We start from the raw sequence: 27,154 nt of genomic DNA on the forward strand, positions 1-27,154 counted from the left end.
TAATATAATATGAATATGAGTTAGTTGATGAATATAATATAATATGAATATGAGGTAGTTGATGAATATAATATAATATGAATATGAGGTAGTTGATGAATATAATATAATATGAATATGAGTTAGTTGATGAATATAATATCATATGAATATGAGTTAGTTGATGAATATAATATAATATGAATATGAGTTAGTTGATGAATATAATATAATATAATATGAGTTAGTTGATGAATATAATATAATATGAGTTAGTTGATGAATATAATATCATATGAATATGAGTTAGTTGATGAATATAATATAATATGAATATGAGTTAGTTGATGAATATAATATAATATGAATATGAGTTAGTTGATGAATATAATATAATATGAATATGAGTTAGTTGATGAATATAATATCATATGAATATGAGTTAGTTGATTAATATAATATAATATGAATATGAGTTAGTTGATGAATATAATATAATATGAATATGAGTTAGTTGATGAATATAATATAATATGAATATGAGTTAGTTGATGAATATAATATAGTATGAATATGAGTTAGTTGATTAATATAATATAATATGAATATGAGGTAGTTGATGAATATAATATGATATGAATATGAGTTAGTTGATGAATATAATATCATATAAATAAAGGTAGTTGATGAATATAAGATAATATAAATAAAGGTAGTTGATGAATATAATATGATATGAATATGAGTTAGTTGATGAATATAATATAATATGAATATGAGGTAGTTGATGAATATAATATAATATGAATATGAGGTAGTTGATGAATATAATATCATATGAATATGAGTTAGTTGATGAATATAATATAATATGAATAAAGGTAGTTGATGAATATAATATAATATGAATATGAGTTAGTTGATGAATATAATATCATATGAATATGAGTTAGTTGATGAATATAATATAATATAATATGAGTTAGTTGATGAATATAATATAATATGAGTTAGTTGATGAATATAATATAATATGAATATGAGTTAGTTGATGAATATAATATAATATGAATATGAGTTAGTTGATGAATATAATATAATATGAATATGAGGTAGTTGATGAATATAATATAATATGAATAAAGGTAGTTGATGAATATAATATAATATGAATATGAGTTAGTTGATGAATATAATATCATATGAATATGAGTTAGTTGATGAATATAATATAATATGAATATGAGTTAGTTGATGAATATAATATAATATAATATGAGTTAGTTGATGAATATAATACAATATGAGTTAGTTGATGAATATAATATAATATGAATATGAGTTAGTTGATGAATATAATATAATATGAATATGAGTTAGTTGATGAATATAATATAATATGAATATGAGTTAGTTGATGAATATAATATAATATGAATATGAGGTAGTTGATGAATATAATATAATATGAATATGAGTTAGTTGATGAATATAATATAATATGAATATGAGGTAGTTGATGAATATAATATAATATGAATATGAGGTAGTTGATGAATATAATATAATATGAATATGAGTTAGTTGATGAATATAATATAATATGAATATGAGTTAGTTGATGAATATAATATAATATGAATATGAGGTAGTTGATGAATATAATATAATATGAATATGAGTTAGTTGATGAATATAATATAATATGAATATGAGGTAGTTGATGAATATAATATAATATGAATATGAGGTAGTTGATGAATATAATATCATATGAATATGAGTTAGTTGATGAATATAATATAATATGAATATGAGTTAGTTGATGAATATAATATAATATAATATGAGTTAGTTGATGAATATAATATAATATGAGTTAGTTGATGAATATAATATCATATGAATATGAGTTAGTTGATGAATATAATATAATATGAATATGAGTTAGTTGATGAATATAATATAATATGAATATGAGTTAGTTGATGAATATAATATAATATGAATATGAGGTAGTTGATGAATATAATATAATATGAATATGAGTTAGTTGATGAATATAATATAATATGAATATGAGGTAGTTGATGAATATAATATAATATGAATATGAGGTAGTTGATGAATATAATATCATATGAATATGAGTTAGTTGATGAATATAATATAATATGAATATGAGTTAGTTGATGAATATAATATAATATAATATGAGTTAGTTGATGAATATAATATAATATGAGTTAGTTGATGAATATAATATCATATGAATATGAGTTAGTTGATGAATATAATATAATATGAATATGAGTTAGTTGATGAATATAATATAATATGAATATGAGTTAGTTGATGAATATAATATAATATGAATATGAGGTAGTTGATGAATATAATATAATATGAATATGAGGTAGTTGATGAATATAATATAATATGAATATGAGTTAGTTGATGAATATAATATCATATGAATATGAGTTAGTTGATGAATATAATATAATATGAATATGAGTTAGTTGATGAATATAATATAATATAATATGAGTTAGTTGATGAATATAATATAATATGAGTTAGTTGATGAATATAATATCATATGAATATGAGTTAGTTGATGAATATAATATAATATGAATATGAGTTAGTTGATGAATATAATATAATATGAATATGAGTTAGTTGATGAATATAATATAATATGAATATGAGTTAGTTGATGAATATAATATCATATGAATATGAGTTAGTTGATTAATATAATATAATATGAATATGAGTTAGTTGATGAATATAATATAATATGAATATGAGTTAGTTGATGAATATAATATAATATGAATATGAGTTAGTTGATGAATATAATATAGTATGAATATGAGTTAGTTGATTAATATAATATAATATGAATATGAGGTAGTTGATGAATATAATATGATATGAATATGAGTTAGTTGATGAATATAATATCATATAAATAAAGGTAGTTGATGAATATAAGATAATATAAATAAAGGTAGTTGATGAATATAATATGATATGAATATGAGTTAGTTGATGAATATAATATAATATGAATATGAGGTAGTTGATGAATATAATATAATATGAATATGAGGTAGTTGATGAATATAATATAATATGAATATGAGGTAGTTGATGAATATAATATAATATGAATAAAGGTAGTTGATGAATATAATATAATATGAATATGAGTTAGTTGATGAATATAATATCATATGAATATGAGTTAGTTGATGAATATAATATAACATAATATGAGTTAGTTGATGAATATAATATAATATGAGTTAGTTGATGAATATAATATAATATGAATATGAGTTAGTTGATGAATATAATATAATATGAATATGAGTTAGTTGATGAATATAATATAATATGAATATGAGTTAGTTGATGAATATAATATAATATGAATATGAGGTAGTTGATGAATATAATATAATATGAATAAAGGTAGTTGATGAATATAATATAATATGAATATGAGTTAGTTGATGAATATAATATAATATGAATATGAGTTAGTTGATGAATATAATATAATATAATATGAGTTAGTTGATGAATATAATATAATATGAGTTAGTTGATGAATATAATATAATATGAATATGAGTTAGTTGATGAATATAATATAATATGAATATGAGGTAGTTGATGAATATAATATAATATGAATATGAGTTAGTTGATGAATATAATATAATATGAATATGAGGTAGTTGATGAATATAATATAATATGAATATGAGTTAGTTGATGAATATAATATAATATGAATATGAGGTAGTTGATGAATATAATATAATATGAATAAAGGTAGTTGATGAATATAATATAATATGAATATGAGTTAGTTGATGAATATAATATCATATGAATATGAGTTAGTTGATGAATATAATATAATATGAATATGAGTTAGTTGATGAATATAATATAATATAATATGAGTTAGTTGATGAATATAATATAATATGAGTTAGTTGATGAATATAATATCATATGAATATGAGTTAGTTGATGAATATAATATAATATGAATATGAGTTAGTTGATGAATATAATATAATATGAATATGAGTTAGTTGATGAATATAATATAATATGAATATGAGGTAGTTGATGAATATAATATAATATGAATAAAGGTAGTTGATGAATATAATATAATATGAATATGAGTTAGTTGATGAATATAATATCATATGAATATGAGTTAGTTGATGAATATAATATAATATGAATATGAGTTAGTTGATGAATATAATATAATATAATATGAGTTAGTTGATGAATATAATATAATATGAGTTAGTTGATGAATATAATATCATATGAATATGAGTTAGTTGATGAATATAATATAATATGAATATGAGTTAGTTGATGAATATAATATAATATGAATATGAGTTAGTTGATGAATATAATATAATATGAATATGAGTTAGTTGATGAATATAATATCATATGAATATGAGTTAGTTGATTAATATAATATAATATGAATATGAGTTAGTTGATGAATATAATATAATATAAATAAAGGTAGTTGATGAATATAATATAATATGAATATGAGTTAGTTGATGAATATAATATAATATGAATATGAGTTAGTTGATGAATATAATATAGTATGAATATGAGTTAGTTGATTAATATAATATAATATGAATATGAGTTAGTTGATGAATATAATATAGTATGAATATGAGTTAGTTGATTAATATAATATAATATGAATATGAGTTAGTTGATGAATATAGTATAATATGAATATGAGTTAGTTGATGAATATAATATCATATGAATATGAGTTAGTTGATGAATATAATATCATATGAATATGAGTTAGTTGATGAATATAATATAATATAATATAATATGAGTTAGTTGATGAATATAATATAATATAATATGGTAGTTAATGATGATGCATAATGTCATTTATGAGTGTTAAATATTTCCAGTAAAGACTTTATTCCGCCTTTTACGGCGCTCAATCTGTTGTTGTTGCCAGACATCTTTAAATATGCTCATATCTTCAGTCTTTGGGTCTTTGACCGGCCATTAAAGGCGCCGGCGAGTCTTCCCGCCTCAGCCAGACTTGGACTTTTTTTCTTTTTTTTTAACGAGCGCGTCTTCTTCTTCTTTTTATGGACAAACGGCACATCTCGCTTTAACGGCGCTGTAAAGGTTACACAGTCGTTTAAGCGGCGCTCGGACAGATTGATGTTTGCCCCGCCGCGCCGGCGGACGCTCCTGTCCCGCGTCTGCTGCACGCCGTGATGACATTGGAGATACGCCGCGCTCCGACGTCTCGTCTGGCACTTTGATGGCCGCGAGAGGACGAGGAGGAGGAAAGGGGGCGGGGCTTCTTTCCTCCGTCGTGGCAACGCGAGAGGAAGCGACCTCGTCTTCTGGTTGTTAGGGGACCATTTTTCCCGCCTTAGAAGTTGCAAGCTTTGGCCTCCGTTTTGCTCCAAGAAGATTAAAACAATGATCGGACCCCAATTCTTCTTCATGCAAACACATGGACATCACAAAGATGACGTCACATGGACAAAGATGACATCACATGGACAAAGATGACATCACATGGACAAAGATGACGTCACATGGACAAAGATGACAACATATGGACAAAGATGACGTCACATGGACAAAGATGACGTCACATGGACATCACAAAGATGACATCACATGGACAAAGATGACATCACATGGACAAAGATGACATCACATGGACAAAGATGACAACATATGGACAAAGATGACGTCACATGGACAAAGATGACGTCACATGGACATCACAAAGATGACATCACATGGACAAAGATGACATCACATGGACAAAGATGACATCACATGGACAAAGATGACATCACGTGGACAAAGATGACGTCACATGGACAAAGATGACGTCACATGGACAAAGATGACATCACATGGACAAAGATGACATCACATGGACAAAGATGACGTCACAAGGACAAAGATGACGTCACACGGACAAAGATGACGTCACATGGACAAAGATGACGTCACATGGACAAAGATGACGTCACATGGACAAAGATGACGTCACATGGACAAAGATGACATCACATGGACAAAGATGACATCGCATGGACAAAGATGACGTCACATGGACAAAGATGACGTCACATGGACAAAGATGACGTCACATGGACATGACATCACATGGACAAAGATGACGTCACATGGACAAAGATGACGTCACATGGACAAAGATGACGTCACATGGACAAAGATGACATCACATGGACAAAGATGACGTCACATGGACAAAGATGACGTCACATGGACAAAGATGACGTCGCATGGACAAAGATGACATCGCATGGACAAAGATGACATCGCATGGACAAAGATGACGTCACATGGACAAAGATGACGTCACATGGACAAAGACGACGTCACATGGACAAAGATGACGTCACATGGACAAAGATGACATCGGATGGACAAAGATGACGTCACATGGACAAAGATGACGTCACATGGACAAAGATGACATCACATGGACAAAGATGACATCACATGGACAAAGATGACATCACATGGACAAACATAAGACCTTCTGGAGGAAAGTTCTGTGGTCAGATGAAACAAAAATGCTTCACTGATGTGAGTGTACCGATGTGAGTGTACTGATGTGAGTGTACTGATGTGAGTGTACTGATGTGAGTGTACCGATGTGAGTGTACTGATGTGAGTGTACTGATGTGAGTGTACCGATGTGAGTGTACTGATGTGAGTGTACTGATGTGAGTGTACTGATGTGAGTGTACCGATGTGAGTGTACTGATGTGAGTGTACCGATGTGAGTGTACCGATGTGAGTGTACTGATGTGAGTGTACCGATGTGAGTGTACTGATGTGAGTGTACTGATGTGAGTGTACCGATGTGAGTGTACTGATGTGAGTGTACTGATGTGAGTGTACCGATGTGAGTGTACTGATGTGAGTGTACTGATGTGAGTGTACTGATGTGAGTGTACCGATGTGAGTGTACTGATGTGAGTGTACCGATGTGAGTGTACTGATGTGAGTGTACTGATGTGAGTGTACCGATGTGAGTGTACTGATGTGAGTGTACTGATGTGAGTGTACCGATGTGAGTGTACCGATGTGAGTGTACTGATGTGAGTGTACTGATGTGAGTGTACTGATGTGAGTGTACCGATGTGAGTGTACTGATGTGAGTGTACTGATGTGAGTGTACTGATGTGAGTGTACTGATGTGAGTGTACCGATGTGAGTGTACTGATGTGAGTGTACTGATGTGAGTGTACCGATGTGAGTGTACTGATGTGAGTGTACTGATGTGAGTGTACTGATGTGAGCGCACTCACGTACAACTTGAATGCATCAATCATTATTAAACAGGATGAATCATCAGTTGTTCACTCACCACAAGTTTGGTGAAAAAGTGAGCGCTTGTCAGAAGAGAAAGTGAAAGTGAAAGTGAAAGTGAAAGCTTGGCGTGGTCTGCATGACTGATGCTTGGCCCTCCAACAGTGTTTATGACAGATTACAGGCTGGCCTTTCCATTCCACTTATTTGGCTCTTTAATGCATGTGTGAATGAATGAATGAATGTGGCCATAAAGGAGAAGTTAATGAGCAGCTGGCATGATGGAGCATGTGTTGTTTGTCTTCATGTGTCATGACACGCCCCTAAACTCTTTGCTGACAGACAAACAAACACTGCTTACGCACAGAGTACGCGGATCCAGGAACAGTTCTGACGTTCCTTCTTCGACAGTCCACCCATCCAGGAACGGTTCTGGCCTTCTTTCATTAACAGTCCACTGATCCAGGAACAGTTCGGTCGTTTTTTCATTAACAGTCCACTGATCCAGGAACGGTTCTGGCATTCTTTCATTAAAAGTCCACTGATCCAGGAAAAGTTCTGGCATTCTTTAATTAACAGTCCACTGATCCAGGAACAGTTCTGACATTCCTTCATTGACAGTCCACTGATCCAGGAAAAGTTCTGAAGTTCCTTTGTTTCCACTGAACTAGGAACAGTTCTAAAGTTCCATCATTGACAGTCCACTGATCCAGGTACAGTTTAAAGTTTATTTGTTGACAGTCCACTGATCCAGGAACACTTCTGACGTTCCATCATTGACAGTCCACTGATCCAATAATAGTTCTAAAGTTCCATCATTGACAGTCCACTGATCCAGGAATAGTTCTGACGTTCCATCATTGACAGTCCACTGATCCAGGAACAGTTCTGACGTCCCATCATTGACAGTCCACTGATCCAGGAACACTTCTGACGTTCCATCATTGACAGTCCACTGATCCAATAACAGTTCTAAAGTTCCATCATTGACAGTCCACTGATCCAGGAACAGTTCTGACATTCCTTCATTGACAGTCCACTGATCCAGGAAAAGTTCTTACTCCATCATTGACAGTCCACTGATCTAGGAACAGTTCTAAAGTTCCTTTGTTGACAGTCCACTGGTCCAGGAACAGTTCTGACGTTCCATCATTGGTCCACTTATCCAGGAACAGTTCTGACGTTCCTTCATTGACAGTCCACTGATCCAGGAACAGTTCTGACGTTCCATCATTGACAGTCCACTGATCCAGGAACAGTTCTGACGTTCCATCATTGACAGTCCCCTGATCCAGGAACAGTTCTGATGTTCCATCATTGACAGTCCACTGATCCAGGAACAGTTTTGACGTTCCATCATTGACAGTCCACTGATCCAGGAACAGTTCTCACGTTCCATCATTGACAGTCCACTGATCCAGGAACAGTTCTATAGTTCCTTTGTTGACAGTCCACTGATCCAGGAACAGTTCTGTCGTTCCATCATTGATAGTCCACTTATCCAGGAACAGTTCTGACATTGCTTCATTGACAGTCCACTGATCCAGGAACAGTTCTGACGTTCCATCATTAACAGTCCACTGATCCAGGAACAGTTCTGACGTTCCATCATTGACAGTCCACTGATCCAGGAACAGTTCTGACGTTCCATCATTGACAGTCCACTGATCTAGGAACAGTTCTATAGTTCCTTTGTTGACAGTCCACTGATCCAGGAACAGTTCTGACGTTCCATCATTGACAGTCCACTGATCTAGGAACAGTTCTATAGTTCCTTTGTTGACAGTCCACTGATCCAGGAACAGTTCTGACGTTCCATCATTGATAGTCCATTTATCCAGGAACAGTTCTGACATTCCTTCATTGACAGTCCACTGATCCAGGAACAGTTCTGACGTTCCATCATTGACAGTCCACTGATCTAGGAACAGTTCTATAGTTCCTTTGTTGACAGTCCACTGATCCAGGAACAGTTCTGACGTTCCATCATTGACAGTCCACTGATCTACGAACAGTTCTATAGTTCCTTTGTTGACAGTCCACTGATCCAGGAACAGTTCTGACGTTCCATCATTGATAGTCCATTTATCCAGGAACAGTTCTGACATTCCTTCATTGACAGTCCACTGATCCAGGAATAGTTCTGACGTTCCATCATTGACAGTCCACTGATCCAGGAACAGTTCTGACGTTCCATCATTGACAGTCCACTGATCTAGGAACAGTTCTGACGTTCCATCATTGACAGTCCACTGATCCAGGAACAGTTCAACAGTTCAACAGTTCTGACGTTCCATCATTGACAGTCCACTGATCCAGGAACAGTTCAACAGTTCTGACGTTCCATCATTGACAGTCCACTGATCCAGGAACAGTTCAACAGTTCTGACGTTCCATCATTGACAGTCCACTGATCCAGGAACAGTTCAACAGTTCTGACGTTCCATCATTGACAGTCCACTGATCCAGGAACAGTTCAACAGTTCTGACGTTCCATCATTGACAGTCCACTGATCCAGGAACAGTTCAACAGTTCTGACGTTCCATCATTGTCAGTTCCACTGATCTAGGAACAGTTCTGGCGTTCAATCATTGTCAGTTCCACTGATCTAGGAACAGTTCTGGCGTTCCTTCAAGGACTCGTGATTGAACAATATTGTTTAAATATTGATACCGACTCCAAGTTTTGGTAATTTGGTAAGTGTTAATAAATGTTGACTGTTATTCATTTTTTATTGCAACATTTAAAAATGAGCTGATGACAAAAACTGATGTCCAGTTGTTGTATTTTGTTTCACTAGCACATTCCTCTGTATCATTTGCAAGGAAACTTCATATATATATATATATCATTTTTTCATTACTATTATTTTTGTAATCTTACTGGGAGTCCCTGAGTTTCAGGTCGATGGGACCAAGCTTTAAAAAACTCCAAAGTGTCAGTTTTGAAAACAACACGGTACTCTTCCATCTCGCGTGGTATTTAAATGAGCTAAGTGCTTCATCTACAAACAACAACCACCAATAAAAAGGCTGGCCGCTGCAGGACTTCCTGTGTTTTAGCCCCGCCTCCCCTGGAAGCTGCAGGGCTTTGAGAGCAAGGTTATATGATGTTGCTGCATAATTAATTTGTATATTCTAGCATGACAGATGTTTGATTTCGGCCCTAAAAGTAATTAATAAGAGAGAGCAGCGAGAGGCAGATTGCTGGAAGATTATTTATGAAGACTCCTCATGGAGCAATTTGACGACCGCTGTGTGTGGGTGTGTGTGTGTGTGTGTGTGTGTGTGTGTGTGTGTGTGTGTGTGTGTGTGTGTGTGTGTGTGTGTGTTTGTGTGTGTGTGTGTGTGTGTGTGTGTTTGTGTGTGTGTGTGTGTGTGTGTGTGTGTGTGTTTGTGTGTGTGTTTGTGTGTGTGTGTGTGTGTGTGTGTGTTTGTGTGTGTGTGTGTGTGTGTGTGTGTTTGTGTGTGTGTGGTGTGTGTGTGTGTGTGTGTGTGTGTGTTTGTGTGTGTGTGTGTGTGTGTGTGTGTGTGTGTGTGCGCTTGCTTAGTGGTCATATCTGTTAGCATAGCTTTTAGCTCTACATTATCACTATTATTATTATTATTATACAAACCCCGTTTCCATATGAGTTGGTAAATGGTGTTAGATGTAAATATAAAGTGAATACAATGATTTGCAAATCCTTTTCAAGCCATATTCAGTTGAATATGCTACAAAGACAACATATTTCATGTTCAAACTCATAAACTTTCCTTTTTTTTTTGCAAATAATAATGAAGTTATAATTTGATGGCTGCAACACGTGCCAAAGTAGTTGTGAAAGGGCATGTTCACCACTGTGTTACATGGCCTTTCCTTTGAACAACACTCAGTTTTGGTTTGGGAAGTGAGGAGACACATTTTTGAAGTGGAATTCTTTCCCATTCTTGCTTGATGTACAGCTTAAGTTGTTCAACAGTCCGGGGGTCTCCCTTCTCACATTGCAGGTGCCACACATTTTCAATGTCTGGACTACAGGCAGGCCAGTCTAGTACCCGCACTCTTTTACTATGAAGCCACGTTGATGTAACACGTGGCTTGGCATTGTCTTGCTGAAATAAGCAGGGGCGTCCATGATAACAACATATGTTGCTCCAAAAGCTGTATGTACCTTTCAGCATTAATGGTGCCTTCACAGATGTGTAAGTTACCCATGTCTTGACCACTAATACACCCCCATACCATCACACATGCTGCCTTTTACACTTTGCGCCTATAACAATCCGGATGGTTCTTTTCCTCTTTGGTCTGGAGGACACGACGTCCACAGTTTCCAAAAACAATTAGAAATGTGGACTCGTCAGACCACAGAACACTTTTCCACTTTGTATCAGTCCATCTTAGATGAGCTCAGGCCCAGCCAAGCCGACGGCGTTTCTGGGTGTTGTTGATAAACGGTTTTCGCCTTGCATAGTAGAGTTTTAACTTGCACTTACAGATGTAGCGACCAACTGTAGTTACTGACAGTGGCTTTCTGAAGTGTTCCTGAGCCCATGTGGTGATATCCTTTACACACTGATGTGGCTTGTTGATGCAGTACAGCCTGAGGGATGGAAGGTCACGGGCTTAGCTGCTTACCTGCAGTGATTTCTCCACATTCTCTTTGATGATATTACGGAGCGTAGATGGTGAAATCCCTAAATTCCTTGCAATAGCTGCTTGAGAAAGGTTTTTCTTAAACTGTTCAAAGATTTGCTCAGGCATTTGTTGACAAAGTGTTGACCCTCGCCCCATCCTTGTTTGTGAATGACTGAATCTACTTTTATACCCAATCATGGCACCCACCTGTTCCCAATTTGCCTGTTCACCTGTGGGATGTTCCAAATAAGTGTTTGATGAGCATTCCTCAACTTTATCAGTATCTATTGCCACCTTTCCCAACTGAATTAAATAAAAAGTGCACTCACATGGAGTAGAGAATAAACGAAAGGTGCACTCACACGGAGTGGAGAATAAACAAAAGGTGCAGGCAGCAAAATATACATTTACATAAAAAGACAAGTTGTACACATTAAGGAAAATAGTTACAATTTAAAAATGTAATCTCAAGTGCGCTCAATCTTAGATTAGTAGACGGAAGGGCACTTGTACTTCCGGTTGAAAGCTCAGTCTAAACAGAAGGGCAATGCAGCACTGCAGCACATGCAGTGAGCGAACTTGTCCAAAAGGTGGTTTTAGTTACATTAGAAAACAAACAAACGTTGCTTGGACTGATGAATGAACAATCCACACGAGTAGAAACGCTATGGACGGCTAGAAGGTGGAACTGCAATTCTACTTTTTGAGTACTATTTGTAGTACGGCCGTCTGGGAAGAGAAGTCCTTCAATTATGTGCAGCGTTCTACCCTGCATTGTCTTTTTAAATGTATTTGATTTCCCGCAACCATAAGCATAAAGGTGGGGTTAGGTCAGGGTTTCCTAAGCATAAAGGTGAGGTTAGGTCAGGGTTTCCTAAGCATAAAGGTGAGGTTAGGTCAGGGTTTCATAAGCATAAAGGTGAGGTTAGGTCAGGGTTTCATAAGCATAAAGGTGAGGTTAGGTCAGGGTTTCATAAGCATAAAGGTGAGGTTAGGTCAGGGTTTCATAAGCATAAAGGTGAGGTTAGGTCAGGGTTTCCTAAGCATAAAGGTGAGGTTAGGTCAGGGTTTCATAAGCATAAAGGTGAGGTTAGGTCAGGGTTTCATAAGCATAAAGGTGAGGTTAGGTCAGGGTTTCATAAGCATAAAGGTGAGGTTAGGTCAGGGTTTCATAAGCATAAAGGTGAGGTTAGGTCAGGGTTTCATAAGCATAAAGGTGAGGTTAGGTCAGGGTTTCATAAGCATAAAGGTGAGGTTAGGTCAGGGTTTCATAAGCATAAAGGTGAGGTTAGGTCAGGGTTTCATAAGCATAAAGGTGAGGTTAGGTCAGGGTTTCATAAGCATAAAGGTGAGGTTAGGTCAGGGTTTCATAAGCATAAAGGTGAGGTTAGGTCAGGGTTTCATAAGCATAAAGGTGAGGTTAGGTCAGGGTTTCATAAGCATAAAGGTGAGGTTAGGTCAGGGTTTCATAAGCATAAAGGTGAGGTTAGGTCAGGGTTTCATAAGCATAAAGGTGAGGTTAGGTCAGGGTTTCATAAGCATAAAGGTGAGGTTAGGTCAGGGTTTCATAAGCATAAAGGTGGGGTTAGGTCAGGGTTTCCTAAGCATAAAGGTGAGGTTAGGTCAGGGTTTCCTAAGCATAAAGGTGAGGTTAGGTCAGGGTTTCATAAGCATAAAGGTGAGGTTAGGTCAGGGTTTCCTAAGCATAAAGGTGAGGTTAGGTCAGGGTTTCCTAAGCATAAAGGTGAGGTTAGGTCAGGGTTTCCTAAGCATAAAGGTGAGGTTAGGTCAGGGTTTCATAAGCATAAAGGTGAGGTTAGGTCAGGGTTTCCTAAGCATAAAGGTGAGGTTAGGTCAGGGTTTCATAAGCATAAAGGTGAGGTTAGGTCAGGGTTTCATAAGCATAAAGGTGAGGTTAGGTCAGGGTTTCATAAGCATAAAGGTGAGGTTAGGTCAGGGTTTCATAAGCATAAAGGTGAGGTTAGGTCAGGGTTTCATAAGCATAAAGGTGAGGTTAGGTCAGGGTTTCATAAGCATAAAGGTGAGGTTAGGTCAGGGTTTCATAAGCATAAAGGTGAGGTTAGGTCAGGGTTTCATAAGCATAAAGGTGAGGTTAGGTCAGGGTTTCCTAAGCATAAAGGTGAGGTTAGGTCAGGGTTTCATAAGCATAAAGGTGAGGTTAGGTCAGGGTTTCATAAGCATAAAGGTGAGGTTAGGTCAGGGTTTCATAAGCATAAAGGTGAGGTTAGGTCAGGGTTTCATAAGCATAAAGGTGAGGTTAGGTCAGGGTTTCATAAGCATAAAGGTGAGGTTAGGTCAGGGTTTCATAAGCATAAAGGTGAGGTTAGGTCAGGGTTTCCTAAGCATAAAGGTGAGGTTAGGTCAGGGTTTCATAAGCATAAAGGTGAGGTTAGGTCAGGGTTTCATAAGCATAAAGGTGAGGTTAGGTCAGGGTTTCATAAGCATAAAGGTGAGGTTAGGTCAGGGTTTCATAAGCATAAAGGTGAGGTTAGGTCAGGGTTTCCTAAGCATAAAGGTGAGGTTAGGTCAGGGTTTCCTAAGCATAAAGGTGAGGTTAGGTCAGGGTTTCCTAAGCATAAAGGTGAGGTTAGGTCAGGGTTTCATAAGCATAAAGGTGAGGTTAGGTCAGGGTTTCATAAGCATAAAGGTGAGGTTAGGTCAGGGTTTCATAAGCATAAAGGTGGGGTTAGGTCAGGGTTTCCTAAGCATAAAGGTGAGGTTAGGTCAGGGTTTCCTAAGCATAAAGGTGAGGTTAGGTCAGGGTTTCATAAGCATAAAGGTGAGGTTAGGTCAGGGTTTCATAAGCATAAAGGTGAGGTTAGGTCAGGGTTTCATAAGCATAAAGGTGAGGTTAGGTCAGGGTTTCATAAGCATAAAGGTGAGGTTAGGTCAGGGTTTCCTAAGCATAAAGGTGAGGTTAGGTCAGGGTTTCATAAGCATAAAGGTGAGGTTAGGTCAGGGTTTCATAAGCATAAAGGTGAGGTTAGGTCAGGGTTTCATAAGCATAAAGGTGAGGTTAGGTCAGGGTTTCATAAGCATAAAGGTGAGGTTAGGTCAGGGTTTCATAAGCATAAAGGTGAGGTTAGGTCAGGGTTTCATAAGCATAAAGGTGAGGTTAGGTCAGGGTTTCATAAGCATAAAGGTGAGGTTAGGTCAGGGTTTCCTAAGCATAAAGGTGAGGTTAGGTCAGGGTTTCATAAGCATAAAGGTGAGGTTAGGTCAGGGTTTCATAAGCATAAAGGTGAGGTTAGGTCAGGGTTTCATAAGCATAAAGGTGAGGTTAGGTCAGGGTTTCATAAGCATAAAGGTGAGGTTAGGTCAGGGTTTCATAAGCATAAAGGTGAGGTTAGGTCAGGGTTTCATAAGCATAAAGGTGAGGTTAGGTCAGGGTTTCCTAAGCATAAAGGTGAGGTTAGGTCAGGGTTTCATAAGCATAAAGGTGAGGTTAGGTCAGGGTTTCATAAGCATAAAGGTGAGGTTAGGTCAGGGTTTCATAAGTATAAAGGTGAGGTTAGGTCAGGGTTTCATAAGCATAAAGGTGAGGTTAGGTCAGGGTTTCCTAAGCATAAAGGTGAGGTTAGGTCAGGGTTTCCTAAGCATAAAGGTGAGGTTAGGTCAGGGTTTCCTAAGCATAAAGGTGAGGTTAGGTCAGGGTTTCATAAGCATAAAGGTGAGGTTAGGTCAGGGTTTCATAAGCATAAAGGTGAGGTTAGGTCAGGGTTTCATAAGCATAAAGGTGGGGTTAGGTCAGGGTTTCCTAAGCATAAAGGTGAGGTTAGGTCAGGGTTTCCTAAGCATAAAGGTGAGGTTAGGTCAGGGTTTCATAAGCATAAAGGTGAGGTTAGGTCAGGGTTTCCTAAGCATAAAGGTGAGGTTAGGTCAGGGTTTCCTAAGCATAAAGGTGAGGTTAGGTCAGGGTTTCCTAAGCATAAAGGTGAGGTTAGGTCAGGGTTTCATAAGCATAAAGGTGAGGTTAGGTCAGGGTTTCCTAAGCATAAAGGTGAGGTTAGGTCAGGGTTTCATAAGCATAAAGGTGAGGTTAGGTCAGGGTTTCATAAGCATAAAGGTGAGGTTAGGTCAGGGTTTCATAAGCATAAAGGTGAGGTTAGGTCAGGGTTTCATAAGCATAAAGGTGAGGTTAGGTCAGGGTTTCATAAGCATAAAGGTGAGGTTAGGTCAGGGTTTCATAAGCATAAAGGTGAGGTTAGGTCAGGGTTTCATAAGCATAAAGGTGAGGTTAGGTCAGGGTTTCATAAGCATAAAGGTGAGGTTAGGTCAGGGTTTCATAAGCATAAAGGTGAGGTTAGGTCAGGGTTTCATAAGCATAAAGGTGAGGTTAGGTCAGGGTTTCATAAGCATAAAGGTGAGGTTAGGTCAGGGTTTCATAAGCATAAAGGTGAGGTTAGGTCAGGGTTTCATAAGCATAAAGGTGAGGTTAGGTCAGGGTTTCATAAGCATAAAGGTGAGGTTAGGTCAGGGTTTCATAAGCATAAAGGTGAGGTTAGGTCAGGGTTTCCTAAGCATAAAGGTGAGGTTAGGTCAGGGTTTCATAAGCATAACGGTGAGGTTAGGTCAGGGTTTCATAAGCATAAAGGTGAGGTTAGGTCAGGGTTTCCTAAGCATAAAGGTGAGGTTAGGTCAGGGTTTCATAAGCATAAAGGTGAGGTTAGGTCAGGGTTTCATAAGCATAAAGGTGAGGTTAGGTCAGGGTTTCATAAGCATAAAGGTGAGGTTAGGTCAGGGTTTCATAAGCATAAAGGTGAGGTTAGGTCAGGGTTTCCTAAGCATAAAGGTGAGGTTAGGTCAGGGTTTCCTAAGCATAAAGGTGAGGTTAGGTCAGGGTTTCATAAGCATAAAGGTGAGGTTAGGTCAGGGTTTCATAAGCATAAAGGTGAGGTTAGGTCAGGGTTTCATAAGCATAAAGGTGAGGTTAGGTCAGGGTTTCATAAGCATAAAGGTGAGGTTAGGTCAGGGTTTCCTAAGCATAAAGGTGAGGTTAGGTCAGGGTTTCATAAGCATAAAGGTGAGGTTAGGTCAGGGTTTCATAAGCATAAAGGTGAGGTTAGGTCAGGGTTTCATAAGCATAAAGGTGAGGTTAGGTCAGGGTTTCATAAGCATAAAGGTGAGGTTAGGTCAGGGTTTCCTAAGCATAAAGGTGAGGTTAGGTCAGGGTTTCCTAAGCATAAAGGTGAGGTTAGGTCAGGGTTTCATAAGCATAAAGGTGAGGTTAGGTCAGGGTTTCATAAGCATAAAGGTGAGGTTAGGTCAGGGTTTCCTAAGCATAAAGGTGAGGTTAGGTCAGGGTTTCATAAGCATAAAGGTGAGGTTAGGTCAGGGTTTCATAAGCATAACGGTGAGGTTAGGTCAGGGTTTCATAAGCATAAAGGTGAGGTTAGGTCAGGGTTTCATAAGCATAAAGGTGAGGTTAGGTCAGGGTTTCATAAGCATAAAGGTGAGGTTAGGTCAGGGTTTCATAAGCATAAAGGTGAGGTTAGGTCAGGGTTTCATAAGCATAAAGGTGAGGTTAGGTCAGGGTTTCATAAGCATAAAGGTGAGGTTAGGTCAGGGTTTCATAAGCATAAAGGTGAGGTTAGGTCAGGGTTTCCTAAGCATAAAGGTGAGGTTAGGTCAGGGTTTCCTAAGCATAAAGGTGAGGTTAGGTCAGGGTTTCATAAGCATAAAGGTGAGGTTAGGTCAGGGTTTCATAAGCATAAAGGTGAGGTTAGGTCAGGGTTTCATAAGCATAAAGGTGAGGTTAGGTCAGGGTTTCATAAGCATAAAGGTGAGGTTAGGTCAGGGTTTCATAAGCATAAAGGTGAGGTTAGGTCAGGGTTTCATAAGCATAAAGGTGAGGTTAGGTCAGGGTTTCCTAAGCATAAAGGTGAGGTTAGGTCAGGGTTTCATAAGCATAAAGGTGAGGTTAGGTCAGGGTTTCATAAGCATAAAGGTGAGGTTAGGTCAGGGTTTCATAAGCATAAAGGTGAGGTTAGGTCAGGGTTTCATAAGCATAAAGGTGAGGTTAGGTCAGGGTTTCCTAAGCATAAAGGTGAGGTTAGGTCAGGGTTTCCTAAGCATAAAGGTGAGGTTAGGTCAGGGTTTCATAAGCATAAAGGTGAGGTTAGGTCAGGGTTTCATAAGCATAAAGGTGAGGTTAGGTCAGGGTTTCATAAGCATAAAGGTGAGGTTAGGTCAGGGTTTCATAAGCATAAAGGTGAGGTTAGGTCAGGGTTTCATAAGCATAAAGGTGAGGTTAGGTCAGGGTTTCATAAGCATAAAGGTGAGGTTAGGTCAGGGTTTCATAAGCATAAAGGTGAGGTTAGGTCAGGGTTTCCTAAGCATAAAGGTGAGGTTAGGTCAGGGTTTCCTAAGCATAAAGGTGAGGTTAGGTCAGGGTTTCATAAGCATAAAGGTGAGGTTAGGTCAGGGTTTCATAAGCATAAAGGTGAGGTTAGGTCAGGGTTTCATAAGCATAAAGGTGAGGTTAGGTCAGGGTTTCATAAGCATAAAGGTGAGGTTAGGTCAGGGTTTCATAAGCATAAAGGTGAGGTTAGGTCAGGGTTTCCTAAGCATAAAGGTGAGGTTAGGTCAGGGTTTCATAAGCATAAAGGTGAGGTTAGGTCAGGGTTTCCTAAGCATAAAGGTGAGGTTAGGTCAGGGTTTCCTAAGCATAAAGGTGAGGTTAGGTCAGGGTTTCATAAGCATAAAGGTGAGGTTAGGTCAGGGTTTCATAAGCATAAAGGTGAGGTTAGGTCAGGGTTTCATAAGCATAAAGGTGAGGTTAGGTCAGGGTTTCATAAGCATAAAGGTGAGGTTAGGTCAGGGTTTCATAAGCATAAAGGTGAGGTTAGGTCAGGGTTTCCTAAGCATAAAGGTGAGGTTAGGTCAGGGTTTCATAAGCATAAAGGTGAGGTTAGGTCAGGGTTTCATAAGCATAAAGGTGAGGTTAGGTCAGGGTTTCATGCATGTAGGACAAAGTTTAGGGTTTGATTTTGGAGTTTGAAGATGAGGCTTGGCTCATGTCAGTGTTGGTGTGGCGTTCGTGGCTCCGGGTTATTCTTGTATTCCTTTTATGACTTTTTGTCCTGCCTGGGATGATGAAAATGTTGCGCAAGTCATTTCCTTAACGAGCGTGTAAATCAGCCACAAGGCCGTTAGTGAGAATGCTGCGATGATGGAAGCAGACTCATCTTGTTAGCAAGACAACATTGTCTTGGTCTTACGCACTTTGTCTCCATAACCACACATTGACTCGCTGCTCGCTGTACAGCACGACTCTTTACTCACCCTTTTATGGACTTCCTGTTTCAATGAGCTGGAGGACATCTTTTGAAATGTACACAACTAAAGCATGTATACTAACTACATATATTTATCTATAGCCTATACACACATACTTTATATATATATATATATATATCAATATATATCAATACAGTCTGCAGGGATACAGTTATTAATATTATCAATATATATCAATACAGTCTGCAGGGATACAGTTATTAATATTATCAATATATATCAATACAGTCTGCATGGATATAGTTATTAATATTATCAATATATATCAATACAGTCTGCAAGGAATACAGTCCGTAAGCACACATGATTGTATTTTTTTATGACAAAAAAATAAAAAATAAATACCATAAGTAGAATAAAAGTTATGATTATAAACAAAGTACAGTAAACATGATAGTTATTAAACTTTTGCATTGAATTGATGATTATAAAAAAGTACAATAAAAATTAAGATTATTTAAAAGTAGCGTAAAACAATTTATTTTAATAAAAATAGAATACAAATGATTCAAAAGTAGAATACAAATCATAATTAACCAAAAGTAAAATATAAGTGATGATTATTAAAAAGTAGAGTAGAAAAGATGATTATATAAATTTAGGATTAAAATGGTAATAATAAAAAGTAGTGTTAAAATGACGATTTAGTAGAATAAAATGTTTGGTATTAAAAAGTAGAATAAAAGTGATGATTATTAAAAATTTGAGTAAACTGATGATTTTAAAAAGTAGAATAAAAAGGATTGTTATTAAAAACTAGCTTAAAAGTGTTGGTTATAAAAAAGTAGAATAAAAATGATGATTCTAAAAAAGTACCAAAAAAATGGTTATTAAAAAGTAACATAAAAGGATTGCCTATATAGAAGTAGAATACAATTATTAAAAAGTGGAATAGAAATGATGATTAATAAAAAGTAGAATATAAGTAATGATTATTAAAAAGTAGAATAAAAATAATGATTATTAAAAAGTAGAATAAAAATGATGATTATTAAAAAGTAGAATAAAAATGATGATTATTAAAAAGTAGAATATAAGTAATGATTATTAAAAAGTAGAATACAAGTGATGATTATTAAAAAGTAGAATAGAAAAGATGAATATTAAAAAGTACAATAAAAATAATGATTATTAAAAAGTAGAATAAAAATGATGATTATTAAAAAGTAGAATAAAAATAAAAGTTATAGCGTAGAAGTGATTTTAATAAAAAAGTGGAATAAAAATGATGATTATTAAAAAGTAGAGTGAAAATAAATGTTATAAAAAATTAAAATATAAATGATGATTATAAAAAAGGTTATTAAAAAGTAGAGTAAAAGAAGGTTACAGCGTAGAAGTGATGTTCATAAAAAAGTAGAATATAAGTGATGATTATTAAAAAAGTGTAGAAGTGATGTTGAGGAGGAGGTTGTGTGACATATTTAATAGATGTCATAAGTTATCACGTGAAAGCAAAAGTGTTTCTTAATTAAGTGTGCACTTTAATCACTTTTTTAATTTGATCCTGGAAGTACTTTGCTGGCTAATTGCAAAATGACTTATCAGCCGTTGCCCTTGGCGACGCCCTGTCAGCAGGAAGTCTAATAGTCTTCATCCAACTGTCAGCAGGAAGTCTAATAGTCTTCATCCAACTGGCAGCAGGAAGTCTAATAGTCTTCATCCAACTGGCAGCAGGAAGTCTAATAGTCTTCATCCAACTGTCAGCAGGAAGTGTAATGTTCTTCCTCCAACTGTCAACAGGAAGTGTAATGTTCTTCATCCAACTGTCAGCAGGAAGTCTAATAGTCTTCATCCAAATGTCAACAGGAAGTGTAATGTTCTTCATCCAACTGTCAACAGGAAGTGTAATGTTCTTCATCCAACTGTCAAAAGGAAGTGTAATGTTCTTCATCCAACTGTCAGCAGGAAGTGTAATGTTCTTCATCCAACTGTCAACAGGAAGTGTAATGTTCTTCATCCAACTGTCAACAGGAAGTGTAATGTTCTTCATCCAACTGTCAACAGGAAGTGTAATGTTCTTCATCCAACTGTCAGCAGGAAGTGTAATGTTCTTCATCCAACTGTCAACAGGAAGTGTAATGTTCTTCATCCAACTGTCAACAGGAAGTGTAATGTTCTTCATCCAACTGTCAACAGGAAGTGTAATGTTCTTCATCCAACTGTCAACAGGAAGTGTAATGTTCTTCATCCAACTGTCAACAGGAAGTGTAATGTTCTTCATCCAAATGTCAACAGGAAGTGTAATGTTCTTCATCCAACTGTCAACAGGAAGTGTAATGTTCTTCATCCAACTGTCAGCAGGAAGTGTAATGTTCTTCATCCAACTGTCAGCAGGAAGTGTAATGTTCTTCATCCAACTGTCAACAGGAAGTGTAATGTTCTTCATCCAACTGTCAACAGGAAGTGTAATGTTCTTCATCCAACTGTCAACAGGAAGTGTAATTTTCTTCATCCAACTGTCAACAGGAAGTGTAATGTTCTTCATCCAACTGTCAGCAGGAAGTGTAATGTTCTTCATCCGAATGTCAACAGGAAGTGTAATGTTCTTCATCCAACTGTCAACAGGAAGTGTAATGTTCTTCATCCATCAACACCACTTCCTGACATTGTCGGCAGGGGGCGGGGTTTAGCTCACGCCATATGAAACACTTCCTGTTTAGCAGTCAAACAAGAAATGCCAAGCTACATTCATGTTAGCATTTAAGCTAGCCAGCGATTAGCACGCTAGCTTGCTTCCAAAGTAAACAAGCAATGATCATTCGTTATAAAAGCATTAAATACAAATACTTCATCACAATGATGTACTTTTCATGTGGAAATACACAACACAAATATCAAATAGTACATACAAGTCGTGTATTATAGTGCATAATAAGTACCATAATACACACAAGTACACGTTAAGTGCAGTATTAGTACTGTACTTGTACTATGTAGTAATGTGTATTATTGAAGTGCAGTATTAGTACTGTAGTTGTACTGTGTAGTAAAGAGTATTATTGAAGTACAGTATTAGTACTGTAGTTGTACTGTGTAGTAAAGAGTATTATTGAAGTACAGTATTAGTACTGTAGTTGTACTTTGTAGTAAAGTGTATTATTGAAGTACAGTATTAGTACTGTAGTTGTACTGTGTAGTAAAGAGTATTATTGAAGTACAGTATTAGTACTGTAGTTGTACTGTGTAGTAAAGTGTATTATTGAAGTACAGTATTAGTACTGTAGTTGTACTTTGTAGTAAAGTGTATTATTGAAGTACAGTATTAGTACTGTAGTTGTATTGTGTAGTAAAGAGTATTATTGAAGTACAGTATTAGTACTGTAGTTGTACTTTGTAGTAAAGTGTATTATTGAAGTACAGTATTAGTACTGTAGTTGTATTGTGTAGTAAAGAGTATTATTGAAGTACAGTATTAGTACTGTAGATGTACTTTGTAGTATGTGTATTATTGAAGTGCAGTATTAGTACTGTAGTTGTACTGTGTAGTAAAGAGTATTATTGAAGTACAGCATTAGTACTGTAGTTGTATTGTGTAGTAAAGAGTATTATTGAAGTACAGTATTAGTACTGTAGATGTACTTTGTAGTATGTGTATTATTGAAGTGCAGTATTAGTACTGTAGTTGTACTGTGTAGTAAAGAGTATTATTGAAGTGCAGTATTAGTACTGTAGTTGTACTTTGTAGTAAAGTGTATTATTGAAGTACAGTATTAGTACTGTAGTTGTACTGTGTAGTAAAGAGTATTATTGAAGTACAGTATTAATACTGTAGTTGTACTTTGTAGAAAAGTGTATTATTGTTTGGAGTACAGTAATAATACTGTAGTAGTAGTAGTATTAGTAGTATTGTGTAGTAAAGAGTATTATTGTAAGTACAGTATTAATACTGTAGTTGTAGTTTGTGTAATAATGTTTATTATTGTGTGAAGTACAGTAATAATACTGTAGTTGTAGTTTGTGTAATAATGTTTATTATTGTATGAAGTACAGTAATAATACTGTAGTTGTACTTTGTAGTAAAGGGTTTTATTGTTTGGAGTACAGTAATAATACTGTAGTAGTAGTAGTAGTATTGTGTAGTAAGGTGTATTATTGAAGTACAGTATCAACACTAGTTGTAGTTTGTAGTGAAGTGTATTTTTGTTTGAAGTACAGTAACAATACTGTAGTTGTACTTCGTAGCAAAGTTTATTATTGTTTGGAGTACAGTATAACTACTGTAGTAGTGTATTGTGTATTATTATTGTTTGAAGTACAGTAATAATACTGTAGTTGTACTTCGTAGTAAAGTTTATTATTGTTTGGAGTACAGTATAAATAGTGTAGTAGTGTATTGTGTATTATTATTGTTTGAAGTACAGTAATAATACTCTAGTAGTAGTACTATTGTGTAGTAATTATTGTTTATTAAAATATGTCAAAGTAGAAGATGGTAAAATGTCTTTTGAAAACACCCTTTCAAAGTAAAAGACTTTGCGAGGATGATGTCACTAAGCCCCGCCCCCTGATGTAATGCCAGGCATATGAAGAAAGTGTCTGTGGACATCTGCACATTTAATATTCACCACATCTGCACATTTAATATTCACCACATCTGCACATTTAATATTCACCTTTAATCCCCTAATGTTTTTCTTCAAGGTCACATGACCATAAATCCCCCGCAGGCCCCGCCCCCTTCTAGCACAGCTTATTGTTACTTAGCAACTCCATTTAGTGCTGACTAAATATCAAACATGAAATATGCATTTGTGGAATTAAAATATATCTTTTGTTGGGATTATACAAGCCAGCATGACTTGTGTGTGTGTGTGTGTGTGTGTGTGTGTGTGTGTGTGTGTGTGTGTGTGTGTGTGTGTGTGTGTGCTACATGCTATCATACACAGACACACACACACACACACACACACACACACATGCTACCATACACACACATACATACATATAAACATACATACATATATATATATATATATATATATATATATATATATATATATATATATATATATATATATATATATATATATATATATATATATATATATATATATATATATATATATATATATATGTATATGTATATATATATATATATATATATACATATAAACATACATACATATAAACATACATACATACACATATATATATATATACATATATATATATATATATATATACATATAAACATACATACATATAAACATACATACATACACATATATATATATATATACAGGTATATATATATATACATATAAACATACATACATATAAACATACATATATATATATATATATATATATATATATATATATATATATATATATATATGTATATATATATATATATATATATATATATATATATATATATATATATATATATATATACATATAAATATACATACATATAAACATACATACATACACATATATATATACAGGTATATATATATATACATATAAACATACATACATATAAACATACATACATACACACATATATATATATATACATATATATATATAAACATACATACATACACATATATATATACAGGTATATATATATATACATATAAACATACATACATATAAACATACATACATACACACATATATATATATATACATATATATATATATATATATACATATAAACATACATACATATAAACATACATACATACACATATATATATATATACATATATATATATGTATATATACATATAAACATACATACATATAAACATACATACATACACACATATATATATATATATATATATATATATATATATATATATATATATATATATATATATATATATACACACATATAAACATACATACATATAAACATACATACATACACATATATATATATACATATATATATATATGCATATATACATATAAACATACATACATATAAACATACATACATACACACATACATACATATATATATATATATATATATATATATATATATATATATATATATATATATATATATATATATATATATATATATGTATATATATATATATATATATATATATATATATATATATATATATATATATATATATATATATATATATATATATATATATATATATACTATCCGTTTATCACTCACAATGTAAAGATATGTGTTCTCACATACTCCTGTCTGTCCATTTGCAGATTCAAAATATATAAATAAAATATACATACGTCTAATAAACTTTTCATTTACAAACACGCAAAGTAAACGTGTCTGTTTATTCAATTTCTCACACTATCTAAAGGACCGTATGTCTATTCACATAAACTTGATGTAAACAATGTTTGTCCGTTCACATACACATACCTAAATGACAATCAGTTCATACAAAGAAGCTCACACCATACACAAACACCTGGAATTATTTGACAGCAACAAAGTAAAAAAACATATGTCCGTCCATTCACATACAGACATCTGAATAACTATCAGTTTACATGTACACAAAGTAAAGATGTGTGTATTTACATAAAAGGTGAATGTGTTTTTCCATCCACATACACACATACAAACAAGGATTCAAAGAGGTTTTTTGTCATACCCGTACACATTTTTCAGTTCGCATACACATGATGTAACTATGTCTGTCCATTCATATAAACTCTTTCCATACAGTAAGATGCACATTTTGTCCCTCTATTCGCATACTGCTGCACATGTACACTGAGTCAACATGGGTTGTCCATTCACATACACATGATGTAACCTTGTCTGCCCATTCATATAAACTCTTTCCATGCAATAAATTACACATTTTGTACCTCCATTCGCACACTCCTGCTCATGTTCACTGAGTCAACATGGGTTGTCCATTCACATACACATGATGTAACCTTGTCTGCCCATTCATATAAACTCTTTCCATGCAATAAATTACACATTTTGTACCTCCATTCGCACACTCCTGCTCATGTTCACTGAGTCAACATGGGTTGTCCATTCACATACACATGATGTAACCTTGTCTGCCCATTCATATAAACTCTTTCCATGCAATAAATTACACATTTTGTACCTCCATTCGCACACTCCTGCTCATGTTCACTGAGTCAACATGGGTTGTCCATTCACATACAGATGATATAATTGTCTCTCCATTCATTTAAACTCTTTCCATACAGTAACATGCACATTTTGTCTCTCCATTCGCGCACTCCTGCACATGTTCACTGAGTCAACATGTGTTGTCCATTCATGTACACACGATGTAACCATGTCGGTCCATTCATATAAACTCTTTCCATGCAGTGACATAAACGTTTTGTCCCTCCATTCGCACACTCCCGCACATGTCCACTTAGTCAACCTTGGTTGTCCATTCACATACACATGATGTAACCATGTCTGTCCATTCATATAAATGCTTTCGAATGCAGTGACATAAACATTTTGTCCCTCCATTCACACACTCCTGCACATGTCCACTGAGTCAACATGGGTTGTCCATTCACATACACATGATGTTACCATGTCGGTCCATTCATATAGACTATTTCCATGCAGTGAAATAAACATTTTGTCCCTCCATTCACACACTCCTGCACATGTCCACTGAGTCAACATGGGTTGTCCATTCGCATACACATGATGTAACCATGTCGGTCCATTCATATAAATTCTTTCCATGCAGTGACATAAACATTTTGACCCTCCATTCACACACTCCTACACATGTCCACTTAGTCAACCTTGGTTGTCCATTCACATACACATGATTTTACCATGTCGGTCCATTCATATAGACTATTTCC

Source organism: Entelurus aequoreus, linkage group LG17 (genome assembly GCF_033978785.1).
Source record: "Entelurus aequoreus isolate RoL-2023_Sb linkage group LG17, RoL_Eaeq_v1.1, whole genome shotgun sequence".
Taxonomy (NCBI): Eukaryota; Metazoa; Chordata; class Actinopteri; order Syngnathiformes; family Syngnathidae; genus Entelurus; species Entelurus aequoreus.